This window comes from Labeo rohita, unplaced genomic scaffold, assembly GCF_022985175.1.
Source record: "Labeo rohita strain BAU-BD-2019 unplaced genomic scaffold, IGBB_LRoh.1.0 scaffold_293, whole genome shotgun sequence".
NCBI lineage: Eukaryota > Metazoa > Chordata > Actinopteri > Cypriniformes > Cyprinidae > Labeo > Labeo rohita.
Window position 1 is genome coordinate 66,419 of NW_026129210.1, and position 19,692 is coordinate 86,110.

Below are 19,692 nucleotides of genomic sequence, written 5' to 3' on the forward strand. Positions count from 1 at the left end.
AGCTTTCACAAGACCTTTAGGACATAGCTATCTGTTTGTTTATTGTCTTTTGGTCTTCTAGTCTGCTCTCACTGTGTTATACTTAGGGTCGCGTGCTGTCCGTCTTTAGGAAGCATGTCAGCCCAACGAGTACAGGGTTTGTGCTCACTTGCGAGACGCCACGCAATTAAGGTGGCGTCCGAGGTGAATGTGGAGGAGTGTTGTTTGGCTGTTGGAGAAGTGGTTGGACATTCTGGTATTTTATCCGCTTCCAGGATGAATAATGCAATAGGGGTTTTTTTGGATAGCGTAGAAAAAGCGAACGATTTGGTAGAGCAAGGAATTGTAATTGGAGGAGAATTTGTTTCAGTTCTCCCACTTTCTTTACCTGCAAAAAGAGGTAAATTGGTGTCTCCAATAAAAAAGATACCGATCGGGAGTGAATCGCCTTTATTGAAACACGTAGTTTCTTTTCGGTGATTCGTCTACATGATCATCCCAGATGATGCAGACCTAGATTTAACACTTAATTTTTGGATTGATGAGTTCAGCTATACCATTTTTGTTACTACTGGGAAGATTAAGTGTTTCGGATGCGGAAAAACAGGACATTTGATTCGAAATTGCCAGAATAAAAATACTGAAGGTGAAAGAGACAATGAGAAAGCACAAGGTAGTGAAGATAACTAGTGGAGGTGTAGTGAAGGCTGCCGTAGTGGCGGGGGGTGAAGTTTCGGCCATGTCAGGGGCCGATGAAAACCCTCCAGGGGAGTTTGTGCCAGAGCGAGGCTCTGAGTGAACAGTATGTTTTAATTTCTAATATATTCGCAGCTACCGTTTCTAGTGTTTCAACGAGTTTGACTCGTTCAGTCATTGAAAAAGAAAGTTCAGTCATTGAACATACTCAAGTTGTTGTCACTGAAAGTTGTGAGGAGGGACAGTTAACAATGGAGCAGGAACAGGTTCTTTTTAAGACCCCTCAAAAAAAGAAAAATGAAAAACAAGTCACTAGATGCGAAAATAAGTACAACTGACAAATTGCAAGAGAATGAAATGCAGGACACAGAGAGTGAGTGATTCCTCTGAATGTAGTGTGAGTTTCTCACAAAGTGAACCCACTGCTCATAGTTATGAACTTGAGGACATAAAATTGTTCCTTAGATCAACTAAAAACAAGAGAGGAGTGCAAGTACAAGAATATTTTCCTGATTTGAAACTATTTGCTGAGAGAGCAAAAAGTTGGATGGCTAGAGACTGCTTTACCAACAAAGCAGTTTATAGATTAAAAAAAAAAAAGTGAGAAACATCAGTAATGCCCTAAATAATCATGCTCCTTGATATGAATACCAGGAGTAGCTCTTTCTCTTGGTTTTGCAGGATGTGTCTTTTCTTTTTTTTTTTCCTTTTTATAATGAGTGACGTGCATCTTGGTTCTTTGAATGTTAATGGTGCAAAGAATATTAAAAAAGAGGAAAACATTTTGAAGAAATGGAACAGAAACATATTGATATAGCTTTTTTACAAGAGACACATAGTAGTTCTGACAATGTTGTTGATTGGATGAAAGAGTTTAGTGGAATACCTGTTTTAAGTCATAGTTCTACTTTAAGTGGAGTTGCCATTTTGTTTAGTAGGAATTTTAAACCAATTTCATATGACGTAAACAAAATTGTTAAAGGTAGACTGTTAAAATTTAGAGCTATTTACGAAAGGTTTGTTTTAGTTTTTATTTGTATTTATGCCCCAGCTGCACCTGTGGAAAGATTATTGTTTTTAGACACCCTCTGCTCTACTTTACAAAATTGTTGTAGTGAGGAGTTTTTGTTTTTAGGCGGTGATTTTAATTGTGCTGAGCTTGATATTGACAGAAATCATGTTGAACCTCACATAGCTTCATGGAAGCATTTAATTCACTTCATTGAAAAATTTGATTTATGCGATGTTTAGATAGCTCTAAATGGTAATGAGAGACAATATACATGGGCTCATACACTCAAACTGTTTATCTTTAGCCAGATTAGACAGGTTTTATGTTTTTAAGCACTACTTGAACATGTTTAAAAAATGTTGTATCACACCATTACCATTTTCTGATCATAGTATGGTGAGTTGTACATTTATTTTAAATTCAGTGAAACCAAAAAGTTCATATTGGCATTTTAATACAGATCTGTTAAATGATAAATTCTTCACTGAATCATTTAAAGTCTTTTGGAATGGTTTTAAAAAGACAAAGTCCTCTTTTAAATCTCTTAAACAATGGTGGGATTATGGTAAGGTGCAAATAAAACAGTTTGCACGGCAATACACTCACAATGTCACAAAAGATTTAACTCGCTCATTAGAAGTACTTGAAAAACAAATAATGGATTTACAGAAATTGACTCAGACCTCAAGTGATACTAATTGTTAAGAAACCTTTTTAAGGAAAAAAGCTGAACTTAAAGACCTGCTAGATCATAAAACACAGGGGGCGCTGGTCTGGACAAAATTTTTGAACATTGATCAGATAGATGCACCTTCTTAGTATTTTTTTAGCCACAAAAGGAAAAATGGACAAAGGCGCTTAATTCATGCTTTATGCTCTGAGGATGGTAATTTGTTATCTAATCCCAGAGAGATTTGTGAAGAAGCAATGCATTTTTATCAGTCCCTGTATAGAAGTGACTTGTGCTAGAAGATGCTGGAAAAAATGTTTTCCTTGAAAATCTTCCAAAAATCTCAGAGGAGTCCAACAAAGAGTAGGAAGGTGCCTTAACCTTAGGAGAGCTTTTTAGAGCACTCCAGAGTATGGAATCCAGAAAGACTCCGGGTTTGGACGAGCTACCGGTTGATTTTCTGAAAACCTTCTGGTCTGAGATTGGAGTTGATCTGCTGGAGGTGTTCAATGACAGCTTATCGAAGGGTGGGTTGCCGTTGAGCTGCCGAAGAGCAGTGGTCACTCTTCTCCCAAAAAAAGGAGATCTTAATGAGATTAAAAATTGGAGGCCGGTCTCACTTTTATGCAGTGACTATAAATTACTTTCAAAAACATTGGCAATCAGATTGGCTAAGGTAATGGGACAGGTGATCCACCCGGATCAGTCTTACTGTGTACCTGGTAGGTCAATTTTTGACAATATTTATTTTATTAGGGACTTTATACAGGTTTCTAAACTACTTGATACCAAAAGTGGTGTGTTGTCTCTAGACAACAAATGGAAAGACAAATGGAAATGGCTTTTACCTAATATGTCTTTTAGAGGTAGAACACTGATTGTTAATAACTTGGTTGCTTCACTTTTATGGCATAGACTGGCATGTATTGATCCCCCTGCAAAACTGATGGCTGATATTCAAGCGTTTTTTGTTGATTTCTTTTGGGATAAACTTCATTGGATTCCACAGAGCGTTTTGTATCTACCCAAAGAAGGTGGCGTCCTCCCTCTGGTAATGTCATCCGCCGGGTTATTCGAGGAATCAACATACCTCCAGGAGTGGGGTTCAGTCAACTCCTGTATTTCCGCCACCCTCGTCCCAATGAACACCTTGTACCTACAGGACTCAGACTGGAGCCAGTTGAGCACTGTAGTCGAGTCAGTCCACAACGTCACGGTCTCTATGGCAATGGTCAGCTCTTGCCTGAGGAACTGAGCAAGCTGGGCACTGCTCAGTGCTGCACACAGCTCGAGGCGTGGCATCGACAGCTGCCGCTTGGGGGCCACCCTAGAGCGAGCCATAACGAAGGCAGTGTGGATCTTACCGTGCTGCTCGGCACGGAGATAGGCAACCGATCCATAAGCAACCTCTGATGCATCTCCGAATACATGTAGGCTGAATCTTGATGTCTCCACATCAAAGTCGGCAGGAAGGTAGCACCTAGGAAGCTTGAGCTTAGAAAGATCAAGCAGCTCCTTCTCCCACACATTCCACTTCTCCAGCAGGTCTGCTGGAAGGTTCGGATCATCCCAACCCCTTGGTCTGGCCCAGAGCCTCTGGACAAGAACCTTGGCCCGGGTGGTGAAGGGAATGGAGAATCCTAAGGGGTCATATTGCGTTGCTAAGACCTTATAGATATATCTCATGGTCGGTTGGTGCTCTGCTAGTGCCCGATGTCTGTAGCCCAGGCTGTCTTCTAGACAGTGCCACATTAAGCCAAGAGCTGGTTCCAGCGGGTCTGAGTGGTTGTGCTGTAACCACAGTTCAATGCTCTCTGAACGAGCCTTAGTTGGTAGGTGCTGGACAACAGTGGGGACATTCGTAGCCCACTGCCTGATCTCGAAACCCCCTGAGGCTAATAGAGGCCTCATCTTGTCGATTAATCGCTTGGCTTCGTCAGCAGTAGGAACGCTCTGTAAGCAGTTGTCCACGTAGAAGCTTCGCTCTATGGACTGCAATACTTCCTCATTCCCCAACTGCTGGTAGCGAACATGCCTATGCAGCGCAAAGGTAGCGCAGCAGGGGCTGCAGGTTGTCCCAAAAGGTAAGACATGCCATTCATAGATGTCTGGTGGGTCCTCTCTGCGCATGTTCCTCCAGATGAACCTTAAAAGGGGTCTGTCCTCAGGTAGCAGTCTCACTTGGTGGAACATACCACGTATATCCCCGCTGATGGCGATTGCATACTGCCGGAACCGGAGGAGAACTCCTAGCAGTGAGGCACCGAGGGTAGGGCCTGGAAGCAACTGCTGGTTAAGAGAGACACCTTGGTACACAAAGGAGCAATTGAAGACCAACCTGTATTTACCATTGTGCTGGACGAGGTGGTGCGGTATAAACCACGACTCCTCATCTACCTGCTGGCCTGCTGGTGGTACCCTAACGACATACCCTGAGTCAAGCAGCTTCTGTATCTCAGCCTCGTATACTTTAGCTCTCTCTGGGTTTCTACTCAGACGCTTCTCAGTATTCCTGAGGCTGGACAGAACGGATTCCATAGTCCCCTTCAGCGGGGGACCGTCTGGAGCACGAAGGAGTGGAGTAGCGTAGCGCCAGACTCCGTCAACTTCTACTCGTCGTGACCTGGTCTCCAACATGTCTACAGCCATCTGATCCTGTTTAGACCGAGTTATCATCTTCTTGCTGCGAGACGGAAGAACATCGAGCTGCCACAGTCTCTCGACATGTTGATAGACAGGGTCCCGCAGGGGTGTAAGAGAAGTGAACAAGCACTGCGGGGAAGGTACCTGATGTGGGAGCAATCCATCTGGTCCCTGAAGGACCCAACCGAGCTGCGTGCGTACAGCGACTGGTCCACCTGCTGGTCCCAATCTGATGGGCTCCTTTGGGGTAATTAGAGTTGGATAATCAGACCCAATTAAAAGCAGGGGTTGGACCCTATTGAAGGATGGAAGGGGGATCCCTCTGAGATGGGGATAACATTGCTGGAGCCTTTTGAGGGGGTAGGCTTGCTCGGTTAATGTAAGAAGAGGTGCGGTGAAGACACCCGTAAGGCTGTACTTCTCTTCTGGCCTCGACTGCGGGGAAAGCAACAGGTCAACTTTCTGACCCTTCAATTCTGTGATATCATGTCGGATAGTGCGAAGGGCCATGATCTCTTCCCTTCCCTCAATTCTTAACTGCTGGACTGCTGCGGGAAGGATAATACTCCTTTGAGCCCCGTCATCCAAGATGGCGTATGTCGAAACTGACCTCTTCCCTCTCCACAACAGCACAGGAACTACTTTCAGGTACACACGGCCCGTCGAACTAGGGGAGGTAAGATATGCTCTTTCGTGAGACGTCGTCAGCAACACACTGTTAGGGCCATCCTGGGCAATGGAATGCAGGACTCCGAGATGTATATTCCCGCAGTCCCTGCAGGGCTTCCTCAAAGTACATTCCTCCCATTTGTGACTGGTGCGTCCACATTTCCAGCATCTTTTGCCATCCTTTATCCACTTAAGTATCTGGTCAGGTGAGCACTCAGTGATTTTGCTGCACTGTGACAGATAATGCTCCTGACTTTTACAGAAAAGACATAAACGTTTCAGCCTCTTAGCTGATGACTGAGTATGAACAGCATCGGTTTGGACAGACTGCCCAGTGCTAGCTTCTGTGGGCTGTTCAGTGCCATGGTAGACTGCAGTGGGTCGAGTTTGGAGCTTCGGAACCAGCTGACGTTCCTTACGTGAGACTTGTAACCTCTCGGTCTGGTAGCGCTGTACCATCTTAGTTGATAACCGCTGCGCTTCCGCCTTGACCTTCAACCAGTCAGCAAGGTCATGCAGGTTATATGGGTTGAGGCTGTCAGTGTGCAATCGGCCTCGCAACTGTAGGTGCTCTATAAAGCTGTCTCGGTAGTGTTTGGGCAATTTGCTGAGTAGTCTGTCGACATGCCCCGTACAGGAGAGCTCTCGCCCCTGGGGACCCTCAAGTGACAACAGCATACCCACTAGCAAGTCAACGTTGAGCGCAAAACTCTGGAAAGCCTTCGCATCCCCAACTCTGATATCAGGCGAATTCAACAGGGCTGCAATCTCGCTTTGAGCCAGTTGATGAGGCTGGCCGTACTGCCGCTGCAGCGCTATCATAGCTGTCCTGTAGGGTGTAGGATGATGTCGGCATGCTTGGGCGATCAACCTAGCTTCCTCCAAAACTAACTGCTCCATCAGTACTCTATACTTGTAGTGCTCAGTAAGCTCTGTGTGAGGATTGAGGAGGTTATCCAAAGCCATCTTCAGGTCTGTGAACTCCCTTTCACTATCGTTGATGAGCTTAGGCAAGGCTGGGATAGGAACTGGTTGAAGCGGAGGTGTAACAGGCATAGGCTGGTAAGCCGGAAGAGGAGGTGGTGGCTGGTGAACCACTGAAGGTGGATACCAGGGCTGTACAGGAGTATGAATGGGCTGAGTGGCGTGATAGCCAGCCACTGTTGGTGGAGGGCGATACGGATCGGACACAGCAAACGGCTGCTGTGTGGGTTGGCTTGGCGCTTGAACCTGTAACTGGTATACAGGTGGCACTAGGGGCCGGTACGCTGTAGTTGTCAAAGGCAGCTTCACCGAAGTAACAGTATGTGGCAGTGATGAGGTAAGCTGACATGCATGGTCTCCTGTGCTGAACATAACTGGCTGCTGTAGCATTCCATGCGAAGTAGATAAGGAGGGAACACCAAGGTATGACAAGGTAGTAACATACGCAGCAGGAGGGGTAGCTCGTGTCACGTGCCACAAAGCTGACTGCTGAGAAACATCACTGTGGGCCGTTTGAGCGGGAAATGACCGGCCTAAAGGCGGAAGTGGGATGGATGAGACTGCAGTAGCCTTCGGTCTGACGGCAGGTGGTGAAATAGCTCTGGCCTGTACATCTACCTGGAACGTGGGCGATGCAGCACCACTGCTGAATGAATCACACTCAGATAAGCTGTGATTCCCTAACTGAGCTACTAAAGGGCTCCCAACGTCCAACTGATGACTCATAGCGGGACCTTCTCCATACCGTCCAAGCGATAGATCACTCATGGATAGCTGCTCCACAGTCGAGACTGGCTCGGCCTGTCCACTGAGGTTTAACTGCACTGCTAGAGGATCCATCCTTGGTAGATGGTAGTGTGTCGTGAGGCACAGGGTCTGGTATGAGAGACTTCGGCAAGGCTACCTCATAAGATTGCAGACGTGTAGAAAGCTGACGTGCTCTCATCTGTGTGCGAACAGCATGCGTAGTATCAGGGGAATGAGGCTGGCTCTGTTGCTCCATATGACCGCAGTGAATATAGTATCCGGCTCGAAGGACCAAAATGAACGGGACTAATAGATCGATAGGGGTGTTAATACTAATCCACCACGGGACTCATGTAAGAAGTGCGACAGGAGGCAGGGCACTGTTCACCTCTTTATCTCAAGAATTTAACTGTTCACAGCAGATGGCACAAAATGATCCAACTGAGTTGGATATTGTACAGCTTACGGCCATAAAGTGTTAAATGTGGTCTGTCTGAAATGAACAGAACAAATAAGCATCAGTTTGCACCTTCTAAATGTACATTAAAGACATGTAAATAACTTGCTACTGACACGATATACATAAATCAACATGACGAAGAAAAGGTTAACAGTAGCGTATGCGTATGCATTTGAATCACCGTAAATCTTGAACATGTCAACATTATAAACACTGTATGGTTCGATTGCACAAGATAAATATGTAAACACAATGAAATATCTCTGACTTATAATCGGGGATAATGTAAATGAACTTACATTCAATCACGCACATTAACACCTGCGAAATGGCGGATCAAGCGGCTCGTAAAGTGAAAGTAAAGCGAAATAGCGGAAACTAACGTCAACTAGTGGCATATGTTCATAATAAAAGTCTGTACAGTATAAACCCACATAGGGAATTTAGAACAATAGCAGAGCGGTGTGTACATGCATGCTTTCTTTGGTCTTCTTGATTGCGACATGGCAGGCAGAGAGTTCATCGTGGGACGCCGCCCCCATAGGAGGATCTACAGCTTGCGCTGACACCTCTGGGGGCATGGGCGCAGATGCTTGGGCAGGTGTGGCAGGGAAGTTATAAATGGCCTTCATGGCCGTGACAGGACAGGCAGAGAGTCCGTAGGGAAACGCCGCCCCTTTAGGAGGTTCTGCAGCCGGAGCTGCCACTTATGGGGGGCATTGGCGCAGACTCGTGGACAGAGGAGGCCTCTGGCGTAGACTCGTGGACAGAGGAGGCCTCTGGCGTAGACTCGTGGACAGGCGAGGCCTCTGGAGCAGACTCGTGGACAGGCGAGGCCTCTGGAGCAGACTCGTGGACAGGCGAGGCCTGTGGAGCAGACTCGTGGACAGGCGAGGCCTCTGGAGCAGACTCGTGGACAGGCGAGGCCTGTGGAGCAGACTCGTGGACAGGCGAGGCCTCTGGAGCAGACTCGTGGACAGGCGAGGCCTCTGGAGCACAGTGTGCAGCCCACACACTAAAAAAATGGCAATGGCCATTACAGGCAGCACAGTAGATAGTGGGGTGTCTGTTGACCTTGAGGGTGTTGATGCTATGGGCTTATGGCTTGTGAATGTGGGCTCTGCGTGGCTTGGGAGCGTGGGCTCTGCGGTTTCAGCTGAGATGTGAGGTGGTTTGAGAAGGTTAAAGGGGACCTGGTGAGGTTTTGGTAGGACAATAGTTTCTTGCCTTGACTCAGGGAGGCCTGCAGTGGCCGGACTTGACTCAGGGGGGCCTGCCGTGGCCGGACTTGACTCAGGGGGGCCTGCCGTGGCCGGACTTGACTCAGGGAGGCCTGCCGTGGCCGGACTTGACTCAGGGAGGCCTGCCGTGGCCGGACTTGACTCATGAAGATCAACTGTGGCTTGGCTTGGCTCATGGACGACAGCTGCAACTTGACTTGGCTAATGAAGAACCAGGGAAGACCGCAGCAATTTGACTTGACTCGTGAAGATTTGCTGCAACATGGCTTGACTCAGGAACAACATGGCTTGACTCAGGAACAACATGGCTTGACTCAGGAACGACATGGCTTGGCTCAGGAACAACAGCTGTAACGTGACTTGACTCATGGGGAACAGCTGTGATTTGGCTTGACTCATGGAGAATCACAGCTGTGTCTTGGCTTGACTCATGGAGAACAGCTGTGTCTTGGCTTGACTCATGGAGAACCACAGCTGTGTCTTGGCTTGACTCATGGAGAACAGCTGTAACTTGGCTTGATTCATGGGGAACAGCTGTGTCCTTGCTTGACTCTGTTGCTTGGCCGGACTCTGTTGCTTGGCCGGACTCTGTTGCTTGGCCGGACTCTGAAGCTGGACTTGACCCTGGAACTGGACTTGACCCTGGAACTGGACTTGACTTGGAAGCCTTGGACTTTGGAGCAGCAGCTGTAGCTTGACTTGACACAGGAGACACAGCTGCAACTTGACCTGACTCTGAAGATGCACCTGCAGCTTGACTTGGCTCTGCAGCTTGACTTGGCTCTGCAGCTTGACTTGAATCAGGGGTAGCTGCCGCAACAAGAGGGAGCGCTATCTTAGCTGTCCGTACAGCCATTAGGGGTGAGTCCAGCACGTGGGTCATCATGTGGCGTGACTTGGAGACAGCGACCATCTTATGGAGTGGCTCTGGGATGGCAGCCATCTTGTGAACTGGCTTGGGGAAGGCGGCTATCTTGTGGACTGGCTCTGGGATGGCGGCCATCTTGTGGACTGTCTCTGGGATGGCGGCCATCTTGTGAACAGGTTTGGGGATGGCGGCCATCTTGTGGACTGGCTCTGGGACGGCGGCCATCTTGTGGACTGGCTCTGGGACGGCGGCCATCTTGTGGACTGGCTCTGGGACGGCGGCCATGGCGTGAGCAGGCCCTGGAGCGGCAGGCGTGGCGTGAGCAGGCCCTGGAGCGGCAGGCGTGGCGTGAGCAGGCCCTGGAGCGGCAGGCGTGGCGTGAGCAGGCTTTGGCTTAGTGGACGTGACTTGAGCTGGCCGTGGCGTGGCAGGCATGACGTGAACAGGCTTTGGCTTGGTGGACGTGACTTGAGCTGGCTTTGGCTTGGCAGGCATGACGTGAGCAGGCTTTGGCTTGGTGGACGTGACTTGAGCTGGCTGTGGTGTGGTGGTTACTGCGGGATTGCGGGGTCCCTCATCCGCAATCCCGACAGTAAAAGGTGAGCCGCTTAGTCGGAGTGCAAGGTCGATATAATTTTCAAGAGTCCATTGTGGGGTATTGCGTGGCAGGAAACGGGATATGTTTTTGTTTAAACCAAAACGAAAAATGTCCAGAAGAAAGGTGTCATTAAAATCTACCTGGTAACATAGTTCGCAGAAGTCAGTTACATAGTCCTCTATGGAACGGTTCCCCTGTCTGAGTCGGACGAGACGATCTGCTGGGTTCATGGTGTGTCGTGTAACTTCCGCTGGATTCATGGGAGGCGAAGTATTCTGTAACGTGGACACTGAGGCAGAAGTAGAATCCATTTCCAGAAGTTTATTGTAAACAACAGCAAACATACACGTAGAAACAGGCGGAGGGTCAATAACCAGGAAAGCAGTCCAAAAATGTAAACGTAAACCAAGCAGCAGAGTGAATACACAGGCAGTGGGTCGAATACCGTGAAGTCAGTCCTATCCAGCAAACAATCCGACAGGGGTAATCCGTAAACTCAATAATCCAAAGACAAAGCAAGACAGCAACAGGTAATCCAACAAAGTAATACAAAAACGCTCGGTAAGGCAGGTGAAACTGGCAATACTTCGCAACCTATTGAGCACATGGTCAGTCTTTAAATACTGCCAAACAGGAAGTAGCAGTAGAAGCAGCAGAGGGAGCATGCAGGCAGTCCTGGGGTGAGGGCTCCCTCTGCTGGCTTGGCGTTACAATACTCTTGAGAAGATTAAAACTTTTCTGCAGTTGAAGAAAATTGTTCAAAGGTTGAGATCAACCATGTTAAGTGATGAAAAAGCAATGCCTTAATTTCTCTTTTTTTTTTGTTTTTTTTTTTTTTTTTTTTTTTTTTTTTTTTGTTCTGCTCAGTCTCTTTTCTTATTCATTCATTTATGAGTAATTTAAGACTGGGCAGTTTGAACATTAATGGTGCAAGGGATTACAGAAAAAGAGCAATGTTGTTTGAGTTAATAAGGCAAAAAAATATTGATATTATGTTTGTTCAGGAGACTCATGCTGATGTGCAAAATGAAAGTGTATGGGAAATGAAAGGGGAAGGAGGGGTGATTATGAGTCATAAGACAAACATCAGTGGAGGTGTAGTCATTCTATTAAGGGAAAATATAACTCCAATTTCTTACGAAAATATAGTTGATGGACAGTTGTTAAAACTACGGGCTAAGTTTGAAAACTTTATTGTTGTATTTATAAATATTTGACCTCAGAAACATAAAGAACTGGTGACCTGTGTCACTCCTATGCTCTGATTTGAAAATTTTATCCAAAGCCTTGGCAATTAGATTAAAAGAGGCACTTGGTTGGGTCATCCATGTGGACCAGACATACTGTGTACCTAATAGATCTATTTTTGATAACATTTACTTAATTAGAGACATTTTAGATATCTCTAGATCATTGGGTGTTAATTTTGGTCTCATTTCCCTGGACCAAGAAAAAGCTTTTGACCGGGTTGAGCATAACTACCTCTGGCAGACGCTAAGATAGTTTGGTTTCAGCCAGAGTTTTATTAAAATGATCGGAGTGTTGTATAGTTACATTGAGAGTGTACTTAAAATTAATCGTGGCCTGAGTGCTCCCTTAAAGATCACAAGGGCGTAAGGCAGGGATGTGCTTTGTCGGGCATGTTGTATGCCTTAGCAGTTGAACCATTATTAGTAAGGCTTAGAGCAAAAATTTATGGTTGGAGTATACCACAATGGAACTTTAAAGTTAAGTTGTCGGCTTATGCTGATGATGTTATTGTTATTTTGAATAATCAAGAAGAAGTTAATAATCTTAGAATATTGATGACTTTGGAAAGCTGTCTTCAGTTAAGATTAACTGGACTAAAAGTGAAGCAATTATATGTGGGAAGTGGGAAGGTAAACACCTTCCTAATTTACCTGCTGGACTTGAAGGGAAGAAAAATAGCTTCAAATATTTAGGTGTTTACCTTGGAGAAGATTCAATTTTGACAAAAAAAAAACTGTGAGGGTGTTTTAGAAAAAACAAAATGAAGACTGGATAAATGGAAATGGCCGTGGCCTAAAATGTCATTTAGAGGACGTGTTATAGTCATCGATAATTTGGTGGCTTCAACTTTCTGGCATCGCTTAGCATGTATTGAGACACCAAGTGGACTTCTTGCAAGACTACAAGCTCTCATTGTGGACTTCTTTTGGACTAAGTTTCACTGGGTACCGCAGAGTGTGCTTTATCTCCCTAGAGATGAAGGGGGACATGGACTAGTACACCTGGCCAGCAGAGGAGCTACATTTCGTTTACTGTTTATTCAAAGACTTTTAACTGGACCAGAAGATCTTCTATGGAGAAGTGTTGCTAATTTTACTTTGAGTCAAGCTGGAGGCCTGGGAGTGGATTCTTTGTTTTTAATGGACTCTAACAGGATTCAGCTGATGGAATAATAAGATTGGAAAGAAAACTACTGGATCTTTTAAAACAGAAGCTTACAACAGAAGAAAAGTCTCTCCTTGTAAGTTATGGTGAAGGAAATGTGGTTCCAAACAATAAGGATCCGTTTCCAACAATTTACGTTACTGATTTTAAAGGTGCAGATGGGGAACTGCTTAAGATTTTAGAGGATCTATCTATCAATGAAGCTGACAGCAAAAAATTCTACGGAAGTTGTGTTAAAGTTTTAAATTTGAAAAATGTAAAAGGAAAAGCTGATACTGTTTGGAGAAATACATTAGGCTTGGATCAGAGTATAAAACCGGTGTGGAGAGTTTTTTATAAACCTCCTTTTGAAAGTAATGTGGGGGATCTCCAATGGAGAATTTTACACGCCGTAGTTGCTGTTAATTCCTTTGTGAGTGTTATTAATCCGAATGTTTGCAATCTATGCATTTTTTGTGAATAGAAGGAAACAATTTTTCATTGTTTTATGGAGTGTACAAGATTGTGTTATTTATTTGATTTTCTTACATCGCTGTTTGGTAAGATTAATGAATTTTTTACTGTTCAGAGTTTTATTCTTGGGTATCAATATACAGCAAAAAAAAAAAAAAAAGATAAAATGTCATCTTTTCAATTTCATTGTAGGCAAAGCAAAAATGGCAATATATATAAGCAGGAGGAACAAAATTGAAGAGGCAGAAGGATGCGATGTTGTATCAATTTTAAAAAAACGGATAAAAGCAAGAGTGTGGGTTGATTTTAAATTTTATAAGATGATGAAAGACTTCATTTTATTTTCAACTCAGTGGTGTTATAATGATGCAATCTGCTCTGTTGTAGATGAACTTTTATTTTTTTCTTGTTTGTTACAATGATTATTGAGTTTTGTGGTCATTAGTGTTTTAAAATTGTGTTCAGAGTGTAATTTGTTAAATAAAATGTTTGGTTAAAATTAAAAAAATTCTCTCTCTCTCTCTCTCTCTCTCTCTCTCTCTCTCTTTCCGTGTGTGCATGCTGGGAGTGAGTGTGAACGGAGCCGCTTGCCATGGGTGAGAGTGTCTCTCTGTTGGAGTGTGTTTCTTGTGTCTTTGAATCCTTTCTTTTCTGTTATTTATAGGGTTAGTTAGAGGTTACTTTATCCCTGACTTCCTACCTACTTTGATTTGATTTGCTATTTCAGTTATTTTGACACAGATGAGTGCTGTTAGACTTCTTGAGGCAGACCAGGCAAAAAATGTAACTTTTAAAGTTCCCCTTCTAGGGAACTCCATGCTGTGCCCCCTTGGGGGCACACTGGGGAATGCAGCCAGCATGACCGGTGTCTGAAGCATGTGTGAAACAATGCCAATTCTATTGGTCCATATGGCCCATGACATCATAGGCGGGTGCCTGGAAGTATAAAATGGCACCATCTTAGCTGTCTTCAGAAGCCGTCTGTTTGAAGTGCGGGTGAGAGACCAAGGCAGGTGAGCATTGTGGAAAGTGTGTACCTCATGTAAACAAAGGAAATAGCGCAATCTGATTTCAATCAATGAAGATAACACTGAGGTCACCAGCTACATGACAACACTGCAACTGGGGTTTCTGAAAATCTTCACCCTGTCAGGAGTTTTCAAAAAGGTTTAGTTTCAGTGAGCTGATACTGTGTTTGTGTGTGGAGGAATGACCAAACCGCATAGAAAAAGCAGTGGTTTTGAAAATACCTGTGTTTGTGTGGACAGGGCAATAGTGCTTGTCTTTCTTTTTTCCTTCAGTGATTCTGTGTTTCCTGCTTTCTTTCTTTATAACTCTACACAGTTAAACAGTTACTGCTGCATTTGTTGCTGTCTGACTCACCCCTGCTCTCTTGATAAAGTCACTGACATCATATGTATCTGAGTTTCATCATCAATAATAATGGTCTCCACTTACCAACAGTAGCAAGAGTAAAACTGACATTGTCACTTGTGACTGTCGGCTTCACCAATGTAGAGATGAGTTTTTCACTGGTTTTTAACATGCGGTTTCCATATGAGGCTAGTTCAGTTGGTGTTGTTGATGATAATGACTCTAAAGTCTTCTCTGAAGCGTTGAAGGCCACAGTCAAAATGTTTGTCACAGTCTAATTCATTGATCAGATAAATGCAGTTCAACAGAGTTACTGTACATATAAATGTCAAGGAAACCAGACAGCACTGCTATATCAGTTATTATCCAAATTAGATTTGAAGATTTCATGATTTTTCTTGATCAGACACTTACATTCAAAGGAAGCACTTGAGCTGTAATGTTCTCGATCTGCTCAAGAAGATTTTGAAAACATCCTCCAGAGGTCTGACTCTGAAATCACAGTCAGGCTTTATACGGTAAATAAAACACACTCTGTAATCATGTTTTGCAATATTAATAGCAAACAAATTAAATTTTGTGCATGTGATCATCAGCAATAAATAGAAAAGCACATTCATTCAGTCATTGATTTCAAATATCTGCCAGTGCACATCTTATTGCACTGATCTATGGACTGTAATTGTCAGAAGCTGTGAGGCCAACTATAATATGTACATTTTAGAAAATCAACTTCACAAACTCAACTTACTGTGCATTCATCCTGCAGTGTTATGTTTATAACTACAATGACAGAAAACAGCACAAAGACAATATTAAAACAAAACATCAAATGATATATTTGTGCAACATTATAAAAGCATAGATCAAAAATAAATGGGTAACACTTTAGAACACTGTTCTGTCATTAATGAATAACTACACAGGAAGAACACCATTAATGTGACTGATGCAAAATATATTATTAATTTTAAAGTGAAGGTCATGGTAACCCACTAGTAATGATTCAGGTATTACTAAATCTGTCAGAAGGAATTATTTATTATTTGGATCCATATTAAGATCATGATAACCCACTAGTAACGACTCAAGAGTTACCAAATCCATTAGAAGTATGACTATCCAGAACCTTACAAAAACCTTATGAATAAATTGAATTACACATTTTGCATCAGTCACATTAATTATGTACCTGTACATAGTAGTTCTTAGTATACATAATAATAATAATTCAGCATATTAGAATGATTTCTGAAGGATCATGTGACACTAAAGACTGGAGTAACAGCTGATGAAACTTCAGATTTTACAGAAATAAATTATATTTTAAAGTATATTAAAACAGACATATGTATAAAACATTAAGGTATGTTTTTTTACACATTTGTATAAATTTATTCACCATATTGTTTGTTGCACATTTCTTTCTTTGTGAGAAAAATGTTTTCAAAAACAGTTTTTGTTGTTTTTTTGAAAAAGTTTTTTGTTGAGAGAAAAATCTAGAAAATTCTGGATGTGTGAATGTTTTTTCCACATTGTGGTTCAAGGCTTCCATACATGAGTATGGATGAACAAAAATTGATTTTGAAATTTAAAGTAAAAAAAATAAATAAATAAAAATAATAATAAAATAAAAATAAAAATAAAAATAATAATAATGATTATAACAATGAGAATTAAGAAGAAGAAGAAGAAGAAGAAGAAGAAATACACAACTAACTAACTACATAAAAACCTTGAACATCAGACTACATTACCAGCTGTGCCTGTCTCTGGTGTGACTGTTGTATCAGTGCTGCTGATGTTAGTAACAGCTGAATATTAATGAATTAGCAATAACACAAATAATACAAAGAGCTCATGTGAATATAATCACCTGCACAGTATGCTGAATTGCACAGAGTTGTTCTAACCAGCTCATAGACATAATAATTGCCTGGACAGGCTTTGACTTTAATGGGGTAAGACCCAATGCCGCAGCAGTAACTGCCAGCATCACCACAGAGATGTCGAGTGACGACTCCATCCTGTACTGTTGGGTGTCCACCACGAATCCACAGTGAGAAATCAGTGCCACAGCTATACTGAGCAACACACGTGTCTGGGATCTGAGCGTTCACGTTGTTAATGAAGAGACGATACCAGCCGCTCCAGCTGACTGACTGATCACAATTACTGCCTGAACCATAATTAGTGGATCTCCATGGATTGTCCAGCACAGTGTAGTTGTAGCAGGGGTCAGCAGAAGGATATACTGCAAAATAAATAAATAAATAATATAATTAATAAAAGCATGTTGAATTAAAAGCATAGACAATCTCATTTTAAAAATTACCATGGAAATAGTAATTCAGTTGTAAATTACCGTAAAGCACTGAGCAGAAACAACAACAACAAATATTTATGATGTGTTAATAATGTGATTACATTATCACTGCATGTGAACTTACTTCATTTAAGTCAAATAAACAAAGAATATTTCTTGACAAACTAAACACTGCTCTACTTTGTGTATCTAAAACTAATTAAACCTAAAAACACAAATTTAACTCAAACCTTTCTGAGTTCATCACAGCATCAGCAGCTACACAGTTACTGACTTATAAATGAAGCAACATGCAGCATTTTATTAATTATTTTCTCTCACAAGCAGAAAATGTGGCTTTTTAGGCCTGTCATGTGAGAGGTTAAACTTAAGTGTTACGGGTTTTCGTCTGAGGGTAATTGAGGCAATTGTGAAAGTGGCTTCAACACACTCTGCATATGATACAGTTGAGATCAAAAGTTTACATATAGGTGCTGGTCATATAATTAGAATATCTTCAAAACGTTTATTTATTTCAATAATTCCATTCAAGAAGTGAAACCTGTATAATTTATAAATTCATTCCACACAGACTGATATATTTCAAGTGTTTATTTCTTTTAATTTTGATGATTATAACTGACTAATGAAAATCCCAAATTCAGTATCTCAGAAAATTAGAATATTACTTAAGACCAAGAAAGGAATTTTAGAAATCTTGGCCAACTGAAAAGTATGAACATGAAAAGTATGAGCATGTACAGCACTCAATACTTAGTTGGGGCTCCTTTTGCCTGAATTACTGCAGCAATGCGGCGTGGCATGGAGTCGATCAGTCTGTGGCACTGCTCAGGTGTTATGAGAGCCCAGGTTGCTCTGATAGTGGCCTTCAGCTCTTCTGCATTGTTGGGTCTGGCATATCGCATCTTCCTTGTCACAATACCCCATAGATTTTCTATGGGGTTAAGGTCAGGCGAGTTTGCTGGCCAATTAAGAACAGGGATACCATGGTCCTTAAACCAGGTACTGGTAGCTTTGGCACTGTGTGCAGGTGCCAAGTCCTGTTGAAAAATGAAATTTGCATTTCCATAAAGTTGGTCAGCAGCAGGAAGCATGAAGTGCTCTAAAACGTCTTGGTATACAGCTGCGTTGACCTTGGACCTCAGAAAACACAGTGGACCAACACCAGCAGATGACATGGCACCTCAGACCATCACTGAAGGTGGAAACTTTACACTGGACCTCAAGCCACATTGTTTCTGTGCCTCTCCTCTCTTCCTCCAGACTCTGGGACCCTGATTTCCAAAGGAAATGCAAAATTTACTTTCATCAGAGAACATAACTTGGGACCACTCAGCAGCAGTCCAGTCCTTTTTGTCTTTAGCCCAGGCGAGACGCTTCTGACGCTGTCTGTTATTCAAGAGTGGCTTGACACAAGGAATGCGACAGCTGAAACCCATGTCTTGCATACGTCTGTGCGTAGTGGTTCTTGAAGCACTGACTCCAGCTGCAGTCCACTCTTTGTGAATCTCCCCCACATTTTTGAATGGGTTTTGTTTCACAATTCTCTCCAGGGTGCGGTTATCCCTATTGGGTTTTCATTAGTTGTCAGTTATAATCATCAAAATTTAAAGAAATAAACACTTGAAATATATCAGTCTGTGTGGAATGAATGTATTCATTATACAAGTTTCACTTCTTGAATGGAATTAATGAAATAAATCAACTTTTTGAGGATATTCTAATTATATGACCAGCACCTGTACACCTTTCAAAATCTGCAAAATGTTATTTTACCAAAATAAGAGGGATCATACAAAATGCATGTTATTGTTTTTTAGTACTGACCTGAATATGATATTTAACATAAAATACATTTACATATAGTCCACAAGACAAAATAACAGTTGAATTTATAAAAATGACCCCGTTCAAAAGTTTGTTTGTTTGACATTTAATACGGTGTTGTTACTTGAATGATCCACAGCTGTGTTTGTTTGTTAAGTGATAGTTGTTCATGAGTCCCTTGTTTGTCCTGAACAGGTAAACTGTCTGCTGTTCTTTAGAAAAATCCTTCATGTCCCACAAATTCTTTGGTTTTCCAGCATTTTTGTTTGTTTGTATTTGAACCCTTTCCAACAATGACTGTATGATTTTGAGATCCATCTTTTCACACTGAGCACAATTGAGGGACTGTAACGCCACGCCAGCAGAGGGAGCCCTCACCCACTGACTGACTGTTGCTGCTCCCTCTGCTGCTTCGTTGGTTGCTTCCTGTTTGGTGGCCATAAAAGGAGGCCTACACCAAACAGGAAGTGCAATGTATTGTTTTGCTCTTGTGGACTCTACCAAGTGTTTTTCCTGTTTCCTTGCCTTGTTTTGATTACCATGGTTTTGTTTCATAGTCATAGTTTTTACTTTGTTTTTGCCATAGTCTTGTCTAGTTCTATTGCCATAGTTTTTGCCAAGTTTCACAGCCCTGTTCATTTGTCACTTTTTGGACTGCTCTCACCGGTATTTGGACTCTGCCTGTTTATTTGGATTTTGCTTTTGTCTTACCTACGGTTCACTGGTTGTT